The 22,437-nt window shown below is 38.3% G+C and overlaps 1 pseudogene; it reads left to right on the top strand.

Moving 5' to 3' along the window:
- Nucleotides 1-17,642: 17,642 nt before the first annotated feature.
- Nucleotides 17,643-21,267, top strand: LOC127102470 (uncharacterized; annotated as a pseudogene).
- The last annotated feature ends 1,170 nt before the right edge of the window (nucleotides 21,268-22,437 follow it).

Raw genomic sequence — 22,437 nt, 5'->3', positions numbered from 1 at the left:
TCCATTGAAGGTAATTTGCAGAAATTTTAAACTCTTCGATTCTCTTAAATTGTTGCTCAATTCCATTGATTCTTTGGTTGTCTGAAGTCCTACCAATGTAGGCAAGAAGATTGAGTTGCTTTGAGGTCAAATCGAAGCAACTCAGATCATGTACCTCATTTTTCAATTCCACGTATCTCTTAATATATTTGGAATTGGAGGAATTGAAGGTCATATTCGTGCTCAATGATGTTTTTTCTATAAGATCATGACCCTGTTTTGTATTTTGGTGATGGTTCATCTTGACCAGTCCGGTGGAGCTCACCGGGGAAGATGACCGGAGCTCTGGCTCTGGCGATGATGTGTCTTACATCTAAACCGAAGGATCCTCAAGCCACGTTTTAATCTGAAACGTTTCTTTTAATTACCAACGGTACCATGCAGTTGACTCAGGTGTACATGGAACGCGTGTTTTGGATCATCAGATCTGCCACCTCAATTAATGAGGGAGATCTGATGGTCCACATAATTTAGCATTTTCTGAATTTTATTTTAATTGCATTTTCTTCAATAATCCATATTAAATTTAATATTGATCCAAAAAATATGGGACTTTAACCAAAAATTCTCAAATATTTTTTTCTTCCATATTCTGAATTAAAATTATTTTTTGGATCATTATTAATATTTTTCATGAATTAATTGATTTTTCATTTGTTTTTAATTGTTTAAAAATATTTTTAAATGTCCAAAAATTATGAAATTTTTTCTCCAAGGTCCTTTGACCTTGTTTGACCTATGATAAATCTCATGGCTATTTCTTTGGTGTTTTGATAAGATTTTAGGAATTGGACAAAACATATTTAAATTTAATGCATTATTTTACTATTTTTAATTGAATAAATGCCATTTTAATTGTGTTGACCACTTGTATTGACTTAATTGAGTTTCTTATTTGATTATAGGGCCTTGGTCAAGGTTGATTTAATTTTGTCAAGTTAATATCATTGGATTTAGGGGATTGATGGAATGTACATTCCATCTCCCAAAATGAATGAATGATATTAATTTGGTAAAAGTCCTCCTTTGACCAATTTTTGATCTCATTCATCCCTTTCCCCTTCATCTAATTCCCCTTCTTCATTCATTCCTTTCCAATTGGCCAATGACATCTCAAAGTCCTAATGCTAGTTGATTGAAAGATTAACATGAGTATGGATGAGATTAGGCCACACCTTTTTGCATATTTTTTGTGTGAGGTGTGTTTAATAAGCATAGTTCATAATACTATGCCTCTAACATGCATTAACACCAAAAGTCTATTGCCCGGCCTCAAATAGTTGTGACTTCTACATAAGTCCAATTACGATTGCTTAACATAGCGCTAAAATTGTGACATTAAAGGCATAAGCATTCTAGTTAGTGAGATTGTAAGTCTCCCCTCTTCCATGGTATTGTGTGGAAACTTGGCCTTCTTTCCTTCCTTTGGAAGATGTTTTGGTTCAAGGATCCATGCTTGTGGCAAGTGGGTTGAGTGTTATCCAAAGAATGTCTTAAAATCAAAAGCAAAACAAAACTAACTACTAACTTACTAACCATTGACTTTTAATTTCAAGCTTTTACTTTTAATGCAATTCCTTTTTAGCACTTTATACCATTTGCCATTATACATATCATTCTAATTGTTTATGCTAATGTAATTTTCACTTTGTCCACTTGGACCATATTGTGTGATATGTTTTGTTTGTATATACTTTGCTTGTTTGTGTGGTCTTTGACCATTAATGTACATAATAATAACAAAAACCCTAAAAGACTTTTGAGTGGACTGTTGGTTTGATCTTGCCCAATTGGACTTAGAACTTAGGCAACATTCCTTTGCTAATGGACTTGGCCAATGCCAATTTGTTGAAGAACCAAGTGCTTGCAATTTGAAATTCATCTGATACATCATTCAAGATCTCTCCAGTTCATCTGCAACATTGATCATTGTTAAGTTGTTATGTTGAACCTGTGACTTATGGAATTCATCTGCTACATGGGCTATTTTGAAGAAGATCATGAAGTGGATAAGCTTGGATGAGGCCATCTTTATTTGATGCCTTTGCTCTTCAAGATAATATAATTATGTATTTGTGTGTTGTTTGATTCTAAAACGTCCAAGGGAATTCAGGGTTTCTATTGACATACTTGTCTATTGGATTGCTACCCATTTGGTCAGATCTTTTCAACTCTAAACTTTTAAACTTTTGTGCATAGTATAGTCTCTTCATCTTCTCCCCATTTCTTTAACTTCAAAATCTCTCCCTCCATTTTCAAAAACTTCTTTGTGTGAAATACTTTTGTCCTAAACTTTGACCACTTTTGCAAAAGATAGAAACTTTGGCCTTATGCCATTGCATTTTCAAACTTATTTTCTAAATCAAACTTGTAAACAAACTTAACTATACTTGACATAAACTTTCAAAAAGCCAAAAAGCACTAACTCATTCAAACCATTTTCAGGCCTTTATGCCTTTCAAACTTAAATTTTGTTAAAACCAACATACCCATTTTGAAATTTATAGCATGAACTACGAGGTTTTGATCCCTCATTTTTATTTTGGTACGTAGGCACAAGACCGAAGGCCTTGTCAAACACAAAAAATATAACTAATGAATTCTTCTCTCATCCCCTCATTCTATTTGTTTGTAAACATCACTTTGTACAAAATACATATGCACACAAAAAGGGCTCCCTAGAAGTACCTAGGACACTTTGGGTGCTAACACCTTCCCTTTGTGTAACCAACCCCCTTACCTGTGATATCTGACTTTTATTAGTTTTTATTTGAAAACTTCTTATTATTTGGGTTTTGTTCGTACTTTTTCCCTTATCCTTTGGAAACAATAAAAGCGCGGTGGCGACTCTTGTTAATTGATCTCTAGCTTGTCAATAGCTTGATGATCATGAATTTCCCGCTAGAGAAATTAAGTGGTGACTCTGCTAGGGAGTAGTCTCCAGTGGGTTTAGCCTACTTTTTGTGTGAATATATTTGTATATATGTGATTTTTGTATATATGTATGTGTGATATAATTTACTTGTTGTGCATGGTGATCTCTGAGTGGTGAGATAAGTTCTATCCCGAGCTTGAGTGCAATTAAGATAGGAGGATGGTATAGTCATGTTCGACTTGTGTGGAGTAGTCCTTAATAAGTTGGCTTGAGACCCATCTGCTCAGTGGAGACTCCTTTGGATTTGGAAATGTCACACAAGTATTTATGGTTAGGAATTACTATTTCTAATTGGGTCTGAGAAGTTGAGGACCTTAGAACACCTAACCCATCTTGGCCTATTTACGACGTAGTGTAGAAACTGTTCAAGTATAGACTTGATAACAGTTGTTACGCGATACTACACTCAGACGAGTTTCTCTTGAGAATATTATGGGTCGATGAGTCAGTCATCTTAACCTGTAATATCCGATAGATAGAATTAAGACTCTGGGAACTTTTTAGAACATGATCTACAGGTTTTTATCCTTAGTTCACTCCTTTGGGATGGTTCTTACCTAGACTCCATGCTCGTGACCTGCAACAAACCCTTGATTCTTGGTTGATCCAATCAAGTCTTGTCAATATCAATGGAACTTGGGTGTTGATAATGTGTAAACCATAATCCACCAAAATGGATGATTGATCTTGACAAAGACTTGATTCATCCCTTGACCTTTGTTTTCCTTGTGTGTGATCCCTTACAAGTGATTGTTGCATTCATGCATTTTATGCACATCATAACATTCATCACACGAAAATTTCAAGGAACTAAGGTATCATTTGCAAATATTTTCAGACCATGGATTGTGGACAAAGGAACACTAAGAAGTACAATTTCAGATGTTCCAACTTGAAAGAGTTAAGAAAGCTAGCATCTTTTATATTAGATCCCTTGGACTTCAAACAACGTCATGGGAAGCTTCTGTCCATTTTGTCTGCTGATGTGGTTGAAGGACTCTTGAGTGTATTGGTGCAGTTCTATGATCCTCTCTACCGTTGTTTCACTTTCCCAAATTTTCAGCTTGTGCCTACCTTGGGGGAGTATTCTCATCTTTTGGGGTACCTGTTTCTAGTAGAGTGCCTTTTAGTGGATTGGAGGAAATTCCCCGATCTAGTATTATTGCTGAAGCTCTTCACTTGAAGAAGTCTGAGATAGAGGCTCGTTGGGTGAAGAAAGGAGGATTGTTCGGGTTGCCATCTATTTTCCTCATCAAGGAAGCTACCACTTTTGCTCAAGCTGGTACTGTGGATGATTTTGAAGATATCTTTGTGTTGCTCATCTATGGATTAGCTTTGTTCCCTAACATTGACGGTTTTATTGATGTTAACTCCATTTGACTTTTCTTGATTAGGAATCTTGTGCCTACTTTGTCGGGTGATATGTATTTCTCTTTGCATCTAAGGAATTCTAAGGGTGGTGGAACTATTGTCTGTGGCATTCCGCTTTTGTAAAAGTGGTTTATTTCACACTTGCCTCAGACACCTGCTTTTGTGGAGAACAAACAATGTCTAAGGTGGTCTCAGAGACTTATGTGTCTCACTAATGATGATATAGTTTGGTATTATCCATCCTTAAGCAGTTTGGATATTATTGATAGTTTTGGTGAATTTTCTTATGTGCCCCTTATTGGTACACAAGGAGGAATTAACTACAACCCTGTTTTGGCTCGTCGTCAACTTGGGTTCCCCTTGAGAGATAAACCTAATAACATATTATTAGAAGGTCTTTTCTATCAAGAGGGTAAAGATCCCCAACATTTGAAGCAGAAGATTATGCATGCTTGGCATAATGTGCATAGCAGGAAGATTCGAGCTTGGTCCGCACAATTGTGTAGCTTTGGAAGCTTACACTCTTTGGCTGAAGAAGAGAGCTTTGGAATTGAAGATGCCTTATCCATTTGAAAGACCTATGTGTATGGTTATGGTTGAGCCATTAACTCTCCCTAACCAATATGTAGAGGGGTTGGAAGACGCACTCATCAAGATGAAGCAAGAGAAGGATATGTGGGAAGAGTGTTTCCATGCTTTGAGCAAGAAGCATGAAGAGTTGCAGTTGGAGTCTAAGGACAAAGATGCACTGATTGAGCTAGTTGAAGACCGAGTAACAAAGAGACAGAGAGCCAGAGGTTTCATCTTCTAGCATGCCTCAGCCTTCCGTTCTTTGGAAGAAGATTATTGACCAGCTTTTTCTCGAGAAGACTCGGATGAAGGCTTCTTTTGAGACCGAGATCCGTCGCATTCGCAGGAAGTACACGCCTACAGCCAGATCTTCTGACATTGTTGTTAGGGATCCTTAGGATGATTAGTCTCCTTTTCTCTTATATCTTTTATTTTGGTTTCTGAAAATATACTCAGTGTAATCCTTCCAATTTATTTAAATAAAAAGATATTTTTGGTCATATCAAATTGTTGCAATTTCCATTTAAATATTATACATTTGCAAATGATATAGTAAGTTACTTGGAAATAAAAATAATCAAGCATTGCATTTCATGCATCATTTGCATAAGCAGGTTTTTGTCAGGTGTCTGATTGGTGTTCTTCTGTGCTTTAGCCAAGCTGACTCACTGGTACAACATCAGAGCCAATCACTAGAGAATCATGGAACACCTTGAACAAGAGAACCGAGATTTGAAAGAGGAGATTGCCCGACTGGCTGCCATGATGGAGTCAGTTCTTGCTGCTCAAAGCCAAGCTTCTCCAGCGCCTACAACTCCTCCCGCGAGGACAGTTATTTCTGAAGTGGTCACCTCTACTGTGCCTGCTGCCACCTCCCACTTTGCACCGAACTTTCCTGCTCGATTCCCGTAGGGAATGCCTCCCAATTTTGTGCCAGAAGGTTTCACTCCTACTTTTGCTTCCATGCCGGCATCAAGCCCGGTCATGTCTATGCCACCTCCAATTGTGCACACTTTGCCTCGCGTAGAGGACACCATCTATCATTCTGAGCCATCTGAGGCCTGGACGTTTATGAGAAAATGGACGAGATGAAGAACCAATTTCTTGAGCTGCGCAAGGAATTGAAAATGCTGAGAGGCAAAGATCTGTTTGGGAAGAGTGTCGTTGAACTGTGCTTAGTGCCCAATGTGAAAATCCCAGTGAAATTCAAAGTGCCTGACTTTGAGAAGTATAAGGGGAACTCTTGTCCACTCAGTCATCTTGTGATGTATGCCCGTAATATGTCAACCCAAATAGATAATGACCAATAGTTGATTCATTATTTCTAGGATAGCCTGACAGGTGTTGTGCTCCGTTGGTATATGGGTTTAGATAGTGCAAGCATCCGCACTTTCAATGACCTAGGGGAGGCTTTTATGAAGCAGTACAAATACAATATGGATATGGCACTGGATAGGGACCAACTGAGGTCCATGTCTCAGAAAGATAAAGAGACATTCAAGGAGTATGCCCAACGTTGGAGGGAGTTGGCTGCCCTAGATCACTCCTCCTTTGGAGGAAAAGGAGATGACAAAAATCTTTCTGAAAACCCTGAGTTCATTTTACTATGAACGTATGATCACCAGTGCCCCCAGTGATTTTACCGAAATGGTAAATATGGGAATGAGACTTGAAGAGGGGTTTCGTGAAGGACGATTGTCAAAAGATGAGGCATCGACAAGCAAGAAGTATGGGAGTAGATTCAGTAAGAGGAAGGATAACGAGACCAACACAATTTCCAGTAGGAGGCAGAGGAGGCCTCAGATCAGAAGAAATGCACCACCCCGTCAACATCATCATCATCATCAAGTATCTTCCGTCATTCCGGTATTCTCTAATAAGCAAACAACACTAATTCAACAACAACAACAACCTCAGTATCAAAATCAACATCAACAACAACAACCGCAACAAAGAACAAACACCTACAACAACAACAATTCCAACAACAATCATCAACAACAACAAAACTTCGAGAGGAAGAAGGTCTCTTTTGACCCAATTCCTATGTCCTATGCAGAACTGTACCCATCCCTGGTCCTCAAAAACTTGATTCAACCAAGGAACCCACCGCAGATCCCAGAACCACTTCCTTGGTGGTATAAACCTGAGCTTCGTTGTGCTTTTCATCAGGGTGCACCTGGGCACGATATTGAGAATTGTTATCCGCTAAAGTATGAGGTGCAAAAGCTTATGAAGAGTGGCATGGTGTCTTTTGAAGACCGCGCATCTAATGTGAAAGCTAACCCCTTTCCCGGTCATGGGAATTCTTCAGTTAATATGTTTGACGGTTGTCCTGGTGAGTAGAAAGTTTTTGATGTGCGTTTTATCCGTGGATCATTGGTGCAGATACACAAGGACATCTGTATGGTGAGTTACTGTGAACATGACCATGATGGTTGTGTTGTTTGTAGCGTGAGCCCAAGGGGGTGTGTTGTTGTGAAAAGGGACATCCAGCGTCTGATGGATGAAGGCATGATTCAGATTTGTCAATCCCATCATGAAGATGATGATGTTAATGTCATAGTGTCTGTTTTTAAACAACAAGAGAGATTGGTGATTTAGTATGATAGCAGCAATAACAAGAACGTCAGCAATAGATCAGTTTCTCTGTTGGTAATATGGTTAGTGGGCCCAGTCCCATATGCATCTGACAAGGTTGTACCGTATCAATACAATGCTACAATGATGGAGAATGGTCAAGAGGTCTCGTTACCTACGACCAGTTCAGTGGTGAGCATTGCAGATGTTACAAAACTAACCCGCAGTGGTCGAGTTTTTGGACCGGTGTTCCCGGAGAATAGAGAAGAAACATTAGTTGGTAAGAAGACGGAGGTGCCTATTGTAGATCTTGTTTGTTTAACAAAGGATAAGTCTGGTGAATCCGGCAATTTGAAAGCCAATGATGATGATGAGATACTCTAACTGATCAAGAGGAGCGAATTTAATGTGGTTGAGCAGTTGCTCTAGACTCCCTCGAAGATTTCCGTGTTGTCTGTACTTTTGAATTCTGAAGCGCACAGAGAAGCACTCCAGAGAGTTCTTGAAGAGGCATATGTGGAGCAAGATGTTACTGTGGATCAGTTTGATCACATTTTGGCTAACATCACTTCATTCAATAATTTGAGTTTTTGCGATGAAGAACTCCCTAAGGAGGGAAGAAATCACAATCTGGCTTTGCATATTTCGATGAATTGCAAGGAAGATGCTATGTCAAACATGCTAGTTGACACTAAGTCGTCACTCAATGTGCTTTGGAAGTCAACATTGTCAAAGTTATCTTACCAAGGAGTTCCCATGAGGTACAGTGGGGTGATTGTCAAAGCCGTCGATGGCTCGCGCAAGACAATCATTAGTGAAGTGGACCTTCCAGTTAAGATAGGTCCGAGTGGTTTTCAGATTACTTTCCAAGTAATGGATATTCACCCAGCCTACAGTTGTTTATTGGGAAGGCCATGGATTCATGAGGCAGGGGTTGTTACCTCCACTCTGCACCAGAAGCTCAAATTTGTCAAGAATGGAAAGCTAGTGATTATGGGAGGAGAGAAAGCGATGTTGGTTAGCCATCTGTCATCTTTCTCACATGTGGAAGCTGAGGATGAGGTTGGAACTCCGTTCTAAGCTTTATCTATTGCTGCTGATAAGAGAGTTGGGGCACTTATGTCCTCTCTGAAAGATGCTCAGAAGATTGTTGGAGAAGGTTTTGTTGATCAGTGGGGGCGCGTGGTAGAGGCCTCCGATAACAAGGGAAAAACTGGTTTGGGGTTCCAGAAGGGCTCGTCAACTACTAGATCTGAAGAGATGCAACTCAGCTTCCGTAGTGGAGGGTTCATTCATGGGAATGAACAACACTTAGTTGTTGTGCTAGAGGATAATGAAGAGGAAGACTGCACCAACTTTGTGACGCATGGAAAGACATGCAACAATTGGGTTGCTGTTGATATTCCTGTTATTTTGCATCGATCTAAGTAATTGTTTTTATATTTTAAAATCCTTCTCCTATTCCTAAGGGAGAACTGAACATTGTTTGGGCATTTTAAATTGATCATCAATAAAATTAATTCTATTCATCCACATCGTTGATGTTTATTTTTACATTTTGCTTTATTTTGAAAATGGTAATCACAAAAAACATAAGTAAACAATATAATTATCCATCTGCATAATATTTGGTCATAAATTCACTTCTCTAAAATCAAAATATCAAATCATTATGCAGGTTGGTTCCTAACCCCATTGAATACAATGATCTTTCTCCTTCTGCAAATTTTGAATTCCCTGTGTTTGAGGGCGAGGAGGAAAGTGATGTAGAAGTGAGTGAGGAATTGTCTCGTCTTTATGAGCAAGATGAGAAGATTATTTAGCCGTTTGAAGAGCAGATTGAGCTAGTTAACTTGGGTTCCGAAGATGATATTAAGGAAGTCAAGATTGGGTCTCGATTGTGTCCAGATGCCAAGAAGGGGTTGATTGATCTTCTTCGAGAGTATTCAGATGTGTTTGCTTGGTCCTATCAAGACATGCCTGGGTTGGATTCTGATATTGTGGAGCATAGATTTCCGTTGAAGCCAGAATGCCCACCAGTCAAGCAGAAGTTAAGAAGAACGCATCTTGATATGGCTGTAAAGATCAAAGAGGAAGTTCAGAAGCAGATTGACGGCGATTTCCTTGTGACTGTTGAATATCCGCAATGAGTGGATAATATTGTGCCTGTGACGAAGAAAGATGGAAAAGTACGCATGTGTGTTGATTATAGAGATTTGAATAAAGCCAATCCGAAAGATGATTTCCCTCTACCACACATTGATATGTTGGTAGACAATACTGCTAAATTCAAAGTCTTTTCGTTTATGGATGGATTTTATGGATATAATTAGATTAAGATGGCACCCGAAGATATGGAGAAGACCACATTCATTACACCCTGGGGACCATTCTGTTATAGAGTGATGCCTTTCGGTCTAAAGAATGTTGGTGCAACTTACTAGAGAGCAATGAATACTCTTTTTCATGATATGATGCATAAAGAGATTGAAGTATATGTCGATGACATGATTGCTAAATCAATTGATGAAGAGGAACATGTTGAGCATTTGTTGAAGTTATTCCAGCGTTTGAGGAAGTATAAACTCCGCTTGAATCCCAATAAGTGTACTTTTGGTGTTCAGTCTGGTAAGTTGTTAGGCTTTATTGTTAGTGAGAAGTGTATTGAAGTTGATCTTGCCAAGGTCAAAGCAATACAAGAAATGCCTGCGCCCAAAATTGAGAAGCAAGTCAGAGGTTTTCTCGGCCGCTTCAATTATATTTCCAAATTAATTTCCCACATGATTGCCACATGTGCGCCTATATTCAAGCTTCTTCGGAAAGATCAATCTTGTGATTGGACTGAAGATTGCCAGAAAGCATTTGATAGTATCAAGGAGTATCTGCTTGAGCCTCTGATTTTGTCTCCACCTGTTGAAGGAAGACCGTTGATCATGTATTCGACTGTGCTAGAAGATAGTATGGGTTGTGTTCTTGGTCAGCAAGATGAGACTGAGAAGAAAGAATTTGCAATTTACTACCTCAGTAAGAAGTTCACCGACTGTGAGACTTGGTATTCTATGCTTGAGAAGACTTGTTGCGCATTGGCTTGGGCTGCTAAGCGTCTACGTCAGTATATGTTGAATCATACCACTTGGTTGATATCCAAAATAGATCCAATCAAGTATATATTTGAGAAGCCTACTTTAACTGGGAGGATTGCCTGTTGGTAGATGTTGTTGTCAGAGTACGATATTGAATACCGATCTCAGAAAGCAATCAAAGGTAGTATCTTGGCTGACCAATTAGCTCACCAACCAATTGAAGATTACCAGTCAGTACAGTATGATTTTCCAGATGAAGAGATTTTGTACTTGAAAATGAAAGATTGTGATGAACCATTTCTTGAAGAAGGGCCAGAACCTGGTTCCCATTGGGGATGGTGTTTGATGGAGTTGTTAATCAATATGGAAATGGAATTGGGGCAGTGATCGTTACTCCTCAAGGAACGCATCTACCATTTACAACTAGATTGACTTTCAAGTGTACAAACAACATGGCAGAATATGAAGCTTGCATTATGGGGCTTGAAGAAGCCATGAATCTCATAATCATGTATTTGGATGTCTTCTGTGACTCGGCTTTGGTGGTGAATCAGATCAAAGGAGAATGGGAGACAAATCAACTCGGTTTGATACCATATAGAGATTATGCGAGGAGGATTTCAACTTTCTTTACAAAGGTTGAGTTTCATCATATCCCTCGAGACGAAAATCGGGTGGCATATGCTCTTGCAACATTGGCGTCAATGATTATGGTGAAATATTAGAATGAAGTTCCCAATTTATCTGTGACGCATCTTGATAGGCCAGCTCATGTGTTTGTTGTTGAAGAGGTCAAAGACGAGAAGCCGTGGTATTACGACATCAAATGTTTCCTCCAAAGTCAGATTTACCCGCCTGGGGCATCTTTGAAAGATAAGAAGACTTTCAGAAGATTAGCCGGTAATTTCTACTTGATTGGTGGTATACTGTACAAGAGAAACTTCGACATGGTTTTGCTCAGATGCGTGGATACACCCAAAGTAGACTTGTTGATGACTGAAGTGCATGAAGGTTCCTTTGGTACTCATTCCAATGGATATGCGATGGAAAAGAAGATGTTGCGAGTAGGTTACTATTGGCTGACAATGGAATCTGACTGTTGCCGCAAGTGTCAAATTTATGCTGATAAGTTTCATGTTCCTCCGACACTATTGAATGTTATCTCTTCCCCATTGCCCTTCTCCATGTGGGGAATTGATATGATTTGGATGATTGAGCCCAAAGCTTCGAATGGACATCGTTTCATTTTAGTGGCAATTGATTACTTCACAAAATGGGTTGAAGCGGCATCGTATGCAAATGTAACCAAGCAAGTCGTTGTAAGGTTTATCAAGAATCAGATCATATGTCGTTATGTTGTGCCAAGCAAGATCATTACTGACAATGGATCAAACTTGAATAACAATATGGTGGAAGCTCTTTGCAAAGACTTCAAGATTGCACATCATAATTCTGCTCCCTATAGACCTAAGATGAATGGGGTTGTTGAAGCTGCAAACAAGAACATCAAGAAGATTATCCAGAAGATGGTTGTCACATATAAGGATTGGCATGAGATGCTCTCATTTTCTTTACATGGGTATCGTACATCCATCCGCACTTCAACAGGGGAAACCCCTTTCTCTCTTGTGTATGGTATAGAAGCAGTGCTCCCCGTAGAGGTTGAGATTCCTTCATTGCGTGTGCTCATGGAAGCCAAGTTGACTGAGGCTGAATGGTGTCAGACCAGGTTTGACCCATTGAATTTGATTGAAGAGAAGAGATTGTTGGTTCTATGTGTTAGCAGCAATTTTGGTAAAACCTAGCGTGTTCACAAGGTGTCACAAGTGTTGTCTTGACATGAGATAACATGTTCCTGCAGGGTGTTTAAAATATGGATGTGCAGGATTTTACTGAGATGTCATACCCGATGTCATGACATATGTATACAGAACATTCAGTCTGAATGTTATGTATTGTGTGATTTCACTTTTTATGCTAATCTATGTGTGATTAATGAGATGATTGAACACACCATTCAATCAGTAATTACAACCAGATTAACTTATTTTCCAACGAGATACAATCAGCTGCCATGAGAAGATATGAATGGAAAATAGTTTTAGGGTTTTATGATGTCCAAGCCCAGCCAAACGTTTCTATAAAAAGGGCATGGAATACCTGGTTTTACACACAAGAAATATTAAGAGAGAGTAAGGGTTTCAGTCTTGTGTCGTGTGTATTGTGAGCCATTCATTCATCCATAGATGATTGAATTGTACTAACTTTTGAGTTGTAATTTGTCCACTCTAAGATTTGAAGCCTGAGTGTGTGTCTACTTGGTTGAAGCTTTTAAGCAAGATCAAGTATGTGTTCTTGAAAAGTGTTTTCTTTCATTGTAATATTTGTTTTTACATCACTGTTGTGATTAAGAGGGAGTGAGTAGGATCTCATATCTAAGAGTTCTTAGATAGAAGTCACACGGGTAGAGATTAGGTGAAAAGACTGTAACTTGAAGTTGTTTACTGAGAGTCTTTGAACTAATTTTGTTTAGTGGATTTCCTTCCTGGCTTGGTAGCCCCCAGACGTATGTGAGTTTGCACCGAACTGGGTTATAAATTGCTTGTGTCACTTGCATTACTGTTCTTTATCTTTTATCCTGTTTATATTGCTCAGATATTAGTGTCGTGACATTACCTTCGACATCTCATATCTGATACCAGAATTTCAATTGGTATCAGAGCAGGCATCCTGCTCTGGTTCTGGGTGAGATCTAGGGATGCTACCTTCTGGTACTATGGATAGAGACAGAGGATCTGTTCACAGACCACCAATTCTTGATGGATCTAACTATGACTACTGGAAACCTCGAATGGTAGTCTTCCTGAAATCTATGGATAATAAGGCTTGGAAGGTTGTTTTAACCGGCTGGGAACATCCAGTTATTACTAAGGAAGGAGAAGTTACAACTGAGAAGAAGGCTGAGGAACAATGGACCAAGGAGGAGGATGAACTAGCCCTTGGAAACTCTAAAGCATTGAATGCTATATTCAATGGGGTTGATAAGAACATCTTCATACTGGTGAACAACTGTGAGGTGGCTAAAGATGCTTGGAATATTCTCAAAACCACTCATGAAGGCACCTCTAGAGTGAAGATGTCTAGATTGCAGCTCCTCACTACCAAGTTTGAAATTTTGAGGATGAAAGAAGATGAAAATATCCATGAATTTCATATGAATATCCTTGAAATTGCTAATGCCTCAGGAGCCCTAGTGAGAAGATGTCAGATGAAAAACTAGTGAGGAAAATACTCAGGCCACTTCCCAAGAGATTTGCAATGAAAATGACAACCATAGAAGAATCTCAAGACATTTGAAATATGAGAGTGGATGAGCTAATTGGATCCCTCCAAACATTTGAGTTGGGAATGTGTGATGGATCTGAAAAGAAAGTCAAAAGCATAGTCTTCATGTCAAACACTGAAGAGAAAGAGGAAGAAAGTGGTCAATAGACTGATGAAGATCTGGAAAATGATGTAGCATTACTGGGGAGATAGTTCAACAAACTTCTGAAAAAGATGGATGTAAGGTCTAAGTATAATGTCAAGACATCTCATCTGACATCAGTAGGTCCAATGATGTTGGAAGAAGAACAAGATCTAATGAAAACTCCAAACAAGGAAAAGGAGTTCAGTGCCATGAATATGATGGGTATGGACACATTAGAGCTGAATGTGGGACCTACCTCAAGAAACAGAAGAAGAGTCTTGCTTCTACTTGGTCTGATGAAAGTGAAAAAGAGGGAGAGTCTGCAAACGTTGTGACTGCCTTGACTGGAAGATGGGGTTCTGATGAAGACTCAAGTGATGATGAAGTAACATTTGATGACTTAGCCTCTACCTACAGAAAGTTGTGTCACAGAAGTGAAGAAGTGTGTCAACAAGTGGAAAGTCAGAAGAAATTGATAACACAGTTGGAGAATGAGAAGGCAGAACACTTGGAAACCATCTCTAAGTTGAAGATTGAAGCAGTGTTCTTGAACTCCAAACTGGATGAGATGACAAAGTATGTCAGAATTCTAAACAATGGATCTGACACCTTAGACAAAATTCTCCACACTGGAAAAATGGCAGGAGACAAGTTTGGCCTTGGGTTCAATGAATCCAAATCTGAGTGTAGTCACACTGGTAGCAAACCAAAGATGCCACAACACGTGTCACAACATCATAAGGAAAGACAACATAAAGGAAAACACCAAAGATGGAAGTCTGGCCTTGGGTTTAGTGAATCCAAATCTGAGTGTAGTCACACTAGTAGCAAACCAAAGATGTCACATCATGTGTCACAACATCATAAGGAAATATAACATAAAGGAAACACCAAAGATGGAGATGTCATTACTGTGGAAAATTTGGCCACATAAAACCATTCTACTTTAAGTTGTATGGCTATCCTAGTCCTTCTCATCATCAACCTAGACCCAAACACCACATCCCTGTCAACAGAAAACAATGGGCTCCTAAGATTGGTGCTACTAACCTGATAGCTCACACTTCCTTCAAAGTTTCAGCCAAAGAAGAGTGGTATTTTGACAGTGGATGCTCCAGACACATGACTGGAAGCCAAAACCTGCTAATTCACCTTCATCCTCATGCCACCAGCTATGTAACCTTTGGTGATGGAGCAAAGGGTGAAATCAAGGGGATTCGAAAGCTAAACTACCATGGAGTCCCTAACCTTGACAATGTGCTACTTGTTAAAGGACTGACTGCAAACCTAATCAGCATCAGTCAACTATGTGACCAAGGTCTAAATGTAAACTTCACAAAAACTGAATGTCTGATTACTAATAAAGAAAATGAAGTGATCATGAATGGAGTCAGGTCTAAGGACAACTGCTATATGTGGAGTTCTCAAGAAATGGGTTATTCATCAATGTGTACTCTAGCCAGAGAAGAAGAAGTGAAGTTATGGCATCAAAAACTGGGCCATCTGCATCTTAAAGGAATGAAGAGGATTATATCTGTTGAAGCTATCAGGAGAATCCCAAACTTAAAGAGTGATGAAGGAATATTCTAGGCTACTCAACAAACAGCAAAGCATTTAGAGTCTTTAATTCCAAAACTAAAGTAATGATGGAATCTATCAATGTTGTGGATGATGATCATCAGACTGATGTCACAAACGATTTTGAGACATCTCTAAATAATGCCCCAGCTGATTTCCCAGACAAAAGTAATGAGAGTGAAATCACCCAAGCTGAACCTGAAGCTGATATAATTAATAAGGGACCCTCTATCAGAATTCAGAAGGATCATCCTAAAGATCTCATTATAGGAGACCCAAATAAAGGGGTCACAATTAGATCAAGGGAAGTGATCTCACATGGCTGTTTTGTGTCCAAGATTGAGCCTAGGAATGTCAAGGAAGCCTTGACTGATGAATTCTGGATCAATGCCATGCAGGAAGAGTTAGGCCAATTCAAGAGAAATGAAGTATGGGAACTGGTTCAAAGACTTGAAGGAATAAATGTTATTGGAACAAAGTGGGTTTACAAGAATAAATTTTATGAAAAAGGGGTGGTTACTAAAAATAAAGCAAGATTAGTAGCACAAGGATACACTCAAATTGAAGGAGTTGACTTTGATGAAACATTTGCCCTTGTAGCTCGCCTTGAGTCCATTAGACTATTGCTTGGAGTGGCATGTATTCTGAAGTTTAAACTGTTCCAAATGGATGTAAAAAGTGCCTTCTTGAATAGTTACTTAAATGAGGAAGTGTATGTTGAACAACCTAAAGGGTTTACAAATCCAAATCTTCCAAAGCATATGTATAAGTTGAGGAAAGCCCTCTATGGTTTGAAACAAGCTCCTAGGGCTTGGTATGATAGACTCATAGTGTTTCTCATTAACAATGGATACAGGAAGGGAGGCATTGACAAGACCTTATTTGTTAAGAATGAAGGAGGAAAACTCATGGTGGCTCATATATATGTGTATGATATTGTGTTTGGTGGGATGTCAGATCAGATGGTTGAACATTTTGTTAAACAAATGCAGTTTGAATTTGAAATTAGCCTTGTTGGAAAGCTGACCTATTTTCTTGTGCTACAAGTCAAGCAGATGGAAGATTATATCTTTCTATCTCAAAGCAAATATGCCAAAAACATTGTTAAGAAGTTTGGCATGGTGTTAGTGTAGATCAAAGTCTCTACAGAAGCATGATAGGGAGTCTGCTATATCTCATAGCAAGCAGACCTGACATTGCTTTTGCTGTAGGTGTTTGTGCTAGATATCAAGCTGAACCAAAGGTCACTCACATAAACCAAGTGAAAAGGATACTGAAATATGTCAATGGCACCAATGACTATGGGATGTTGTACACTCATGGATCTGGATCTATGCTGATTGGATATTGTGATACTGATTGGGCTAGAAGTGCTGATGATAGGAAAAGCACATTAGGAGGATGCTTCTTCTAGGGGAACAACATAATATCATGGTTTAGTAAGAAACAAAATTGTGGTACTTTGTCCACTGCTGAAGCTAAATACATAGCAGCTGGAAGTAGTTGTTCTCAACTGGGTTGGATGAAACAGATGCTGACTGAATACAATGTCACGCAAGATGTCATGACATTGTACTGTGACAACATGAGTGCTATAAATATTTCTAAGAATCCTATTCAACACAACAGGACAAAACATATTGACATTCGTCATTATTTCATTAGAGAACTAGTGGAAGATAAAATCATAGCCCTGGAGCATGTTGCTACTAAAATGCAGTTAGCTGATATATTTACAAAGGCTTTGGATGCTAATCAATTTGAATGTCTAAGAGGGAAATTAGGGATTTGTATCTATGAGAATTTGTAGGAATTAATTTGGAGTGGAAAAGATAATAATAATATTGTCTGCCCACTTAAAATAAAGTGCCCAATTTATGGTAAATCATCACCTAGTATTGGAACTTCCATATATAGCCTTTTCAAATGCAACCTCTACTCAAACATTTCCATCTTCCTTCAACTTCATCAACCTTCTCTGCTAGGGCAACAGAAACCTTTCCACAAGAACAAAAAGATGTCACAACATCCTTCACCATCTGGTTCTAAAACTACCAAACCTGCGCCCAAAGATAGAACGCCCTCTACAGATTTTCTTAATGAAGATATTTTGGACGTGATTCCCCTGTCTGTCATTCCAAGCGAAGCTCCTGGTTCATCCTCCACTGCATGCCCTACTCAAGGTAACAGTTCCAATATCCCCTCCAGCTCTACTTATACTCCTAGTTCTAAGGACGACATGCATCACACTGATCGTGTTATAAGGAACCTTGTCACGAGAATCCTCAATGAAGGACACTTTGTAAAGGGAGTTTCTACTCCTCTATCAAGAAGGGACCCCTCTCCTGAGGTTGGACCTCACAATGAGAAGGAGGATGATTCCTCTAGGTCTGAAAAAGATATAGCTGTTGAAGGATTATGCTCTTTAGTGCAAACTTTGTCTAGTAAGAAATATGGGGCATCACCTACTGCCAATGCTTCACAGTCTAAGAAGCATGATTCTACAAAGAAGGTGATTGACCTAGAAGTTGAGAGTTCGGATGATGAAGATGATAGCTTGCTTCATCACTTGAAGCCTAGTGTGGCTAAGAGGATGAAGACCAGAAAGGGTAGGTCTGTGGCTGAAATGATGACAACCAAAACTGCTAAGAAGGCTACTGCTATAGGCCCCTCAAAGTCTTAGAGCAAAGTGGAGGTGAAGAGGATAAAAGTAGGAGAAAGTTCTGACTCAGATGAAGATGTTGAAGAAGATGTCCCTGACATCTCTCTTGTCAAGAGGACAACTGTTAGGAAATCCCCTGTAAAAGTTGCTGCTGTACACTTGGATAATATTTCCATCTTGAAGATGGAGCAGCAAAATGGAAGTTTGTAATCTAAAGAAGGGTGGCGGTGGAAAGAGAATTGGGCAAAGATGTTGTGGAGGTCAAAGAGGTCATGGACCTTATTAAAAATGCTAGATTAATGAAAACTGTTGTTGGTTAACTCAGTGTTATGAAGGACTGGTGAAAGAATTTATGGTGAACATCCTTGAGGACATTGCAGATAAAAACAGCAAAGAGTTTTGTAAAGTGTTTGTAAGAGGGAAGTGTATCACTTTTTCTCCAACTGTGATTAATAAGTTTCTAGGAAGAGGAACAAAAGGTGCTTGTGAACTAGAAGCCACAGATAATGAGGTCTGTAGGGAAATAACAGTAAGACAGGTCAAGGAGTGGCCTAGGAAGAAGCATCTCCCTGCTGGAGAGCTATCGGTGAAATATGCTATTCTGCACAAGATAGGATCAGCAAATTGGGTATCAACCAATCACATCTCTAAAATCTCAAATGCTCTTGGAAGGTTCATCTTTGTTGTTGGAACCAAGCTAAAGTTTGATTATGGTAGATTCATGTTTAAACAAATTGTCAAACATGCTTCTACAAATGCAGTGAGGCTGCCCATAGCCTTTCCCTCAACAATTTCACTACAACATTTTTATCCTATGACAACGCCTAATTTTTAAGAGGTAAAAATATTGTTCTCTTAGAGAGTAATAGGCAATAACTTTTATATTTCGTTGTGATAGAGTATATAATTTTAGCATTTTTTTGGCAACGGCTCAAAACCGTTCTAATATATAACAAAGAGAACGATTTTGATTAACAACTATTTAAAACTGTTCTAACATAGTTTTAATTATTTTAATAAAAATGTAATTATACAAGACCGTTCTTGTTTATTTGGTTAAAATAATGTTTTTGGTAAAATAAGTTCCATGTTAGAATCGAATTGAGGTCTTTTGATTAAAACAATAAAAGTGAAAATTCCTTAAGCGCTAAAAGTAAAATTTATTCCCTCCCTATAACGAAAAAAAAGTTATTCCCTCCCAAATCCTAAAAATCCTACATTCTTCTCCCAAACCCTCAATCAGAGCTTGCTTCTCTTTCTCCCAAATCCAGTCCCCCTTCTTCCAACCCTCAATCAAAGCTTGTTTATCCTATGTGAAAGATTCTTCCCCTAAACCGTAACCCTTTCCCCCATTATACGTATGATTCTTATCCTGTGTGGTTTTTCACTACTGATTGGATCCGTGCAGGCTCGCTTCATAAAGATGCTTCCTTCTATTACGAGCTCTCCTTCCCCGGACGAGCTTCCTTCAACTTGTAAAAACTCTCCTTCAACTTTATTTTTTCTCTCTGTATGAATCTAACCCTTTCTTTTTCGTAGGTCTTAAACCCTAACTATTAAAGACTTTGTTTGTTCGAAATTTCTCAAACCTCAAAGAATTTTTGAACCTTTCATTACTAGTAAGTTATTTTTTTCCATTCGTTAATGTTATTCCTAACAAAAAATGGTTATTTCTACTCTAGTTTCTTATTTAATAAATTTTTCTTCTTCAATTTTAAATTTTGCTCTACCTTGCTAATTGGTACTACTTTCCCTATTCTTTCCATGATACTTTCGTTTCGAATGCAGGGGATGAAACATAAAATGAGTGTTAAATTGGTTTTAAATTTGGGTGGTTAGAGGTTTTCATTATATAGAATGCCAAGATGAGAAGATTTTGGTATTTCTTATGACATGATACTTCTTCCTTGGTGGTTGAGGTTGTTCACTATTCTGGATATACAGAAACAGTAAAGGATGTGGGTAATGTCGATAAACTAATCTCTAAAGAAACCTTTTCGCATCTCAAAGAGTCTGGATTTGGTCTTCATTTTAACCTTTGTTATATTATCTGTAGATTGTGATACTTTCTGTTTGTGTACTTTCTTGTGACTATGCTAATTTTTTAATTTATTTTACACTGTAGTTTTACTATGTTCTATTTTCTTATGGTGAAGCCTAGTCATGATAACAAACGATTTTTCCTAATCTACTAAGTTACAAGGTAAAATAGGAAGAAATGGTAAAAGGAAAAATATGTTGCAGAGATGGTGTTCTTATATATGACAATTAATCAATAGTTTTAAGTAGTGTCTTGAGAAAGTGCTACCTAGTTGTATGTGGATGGTGGATCAGTGTTGTCAATCGCATACTGCAGAAAATAGTGGTCTGTAAAACTTTTATATGATGTAGAGCTATACCACTACTATAGCGGCTAGTTGATACAAACAACAGATTTGGGGATTTGGATAATTGAAATTATTCATGAAGAAGTTAATTACAGAAGTGGAAAGAGCACGAGTACCAAGCACAATCTTGATTACATTTTGTGTATGTCATTTAAACTGTATACCAGAAAATAGTTGCAATTGCATCTCACATTTGTCTGCAGTTCATCAATCCTGTTTGTGTCGCGACTGTTGGCCTTAAAGGTACATCGCACATACCATTCTCTTCTCCTATTTCCTCTTTGCAGGACGTGATAAATGAGGTTGATGCTGATGGAAATGGTAACATTGATTTCCCTAAAAACCTCAACCCAATAGCCTGTAAGAGTAGGGATACTAATTCCGAGGAAGAGCGTAAGACAGCGTTCTGTGTGTTCGACAAGGATCAAAATGGTTTCATCATTGCAGCTGAGCTCTGTCATGTTATGACAAATCTCAACTAAAAGTTGAAATATGAAGAGGTTGACGAGATGATTCGCGAAGTTGATGTTGACGGTGATGGTCAGATCAACTATGAGGAGTTCGTTAGAGTCATGATGGCTTATTTGTTTTAAAAATAATGTGTTTCAAATATTGTGTATAATTAACTTTTGATTTTTAATGTCAATAACGGCTGAATGCTTGCCCTTGGTCTTATAGGAATAAATAAATTTGGGACTGCTCTAGTTTTATTGTGTAAGTGTCATGCTACTATCACTTCCCTCAACGTGGTTGATACCCATAAGAGGTCTTTGGTACTAAGTACATGGTAGTTCATTTTTTAGATTCTATTTTTTGATCACATGTTCTTGGGTTTACTATTCTATTCTAATTCTGTGTATTTTTATTGTGTTAGTCGGAAGAGTTTAGTTTTGAGTACATGGCAGTGCATGTCCCCAAGAGCAACACTGCAACTTTTCATTTCTTCACAAAGAAATTATGGTACAACAATGATGCTGAGAAGGAGCATGCTTATGTCATAAGGAAGCAACTTAAGGTATATGATCCTATAATCCAATTCACTATTTACTTGATGGTTGGTCACTAGTCTGTAGGGAATGATAATTTGCTTTTCAACTAGCTAAATGCCTTTTGATGCAATGTGTTACTCTTATATGGATGAATGTTCTTAGTATGTATTTGGTAACCGCTATGCCTGTTGTATTGGAAGACATATTCAACTTCAACTCTAGTATATTATTCTACTAGAAAGCTCAAAAGAACTAAGTAAGAAATATCCTATGGTGCTAGTTCTCATATAGATATGTTATAATTTCGTAGGACTTTGTCAAAAAGGCATTTTCATACCTATTAACTTGGTCCACAATTACGTAAGCAGAACTTGAAAAATAATGTTCCACAATTCTCTTTTTATATTTATTTAGTTTCACTTTTGTGAAAAAATTTATTTAACTATGGTTAGTTCATATCATGAAAAGACAGTGAAAAAAGGTGAGAAGAACTAAGACGAGATGGTGGCCTAACAATACTATTTCCAATTACTTTTGTCGAAATATTTCTCTACTTTGTCATTTCTTCTACAAGCTTTGAAGCCTGAGTGTGTGTCTACTTGGTTGAAGAATCTAAGCAAGATCGAGTATGTGTTCTTGAAGAGTGTCTTCTTTCATTGTAATATTTGTTTTTACATCACTGTTGTGATTGAGGGGGAGTGAGTAGGATCTCATATGTAAGAGTTCTTAGATAGAAGTCACATGGGTAGAGATTAGGTGAAAAGACTGTAACTT

Source organism: Lathyrus oleraceus, chromosome 1, assembly GCF_024323335.1.
Source record: "Lathyrus oleraceus cultivar Zhongwan6 chromosome 1, CAAS_Psat_ZW6_1.0, whole genome shotgun sequence".
Lineage (NCBI taxonomy): Eukaryota > Viridiplantae > Streptophyta > Magnoliopsida > Fabales > Fabaceae > Lathyrus > Lathyrus oleraceus.
Note: the sequence above shows the minus strand (reverse complement) of the source record. Positions and strands in the feature narration are given on the sequence as shown.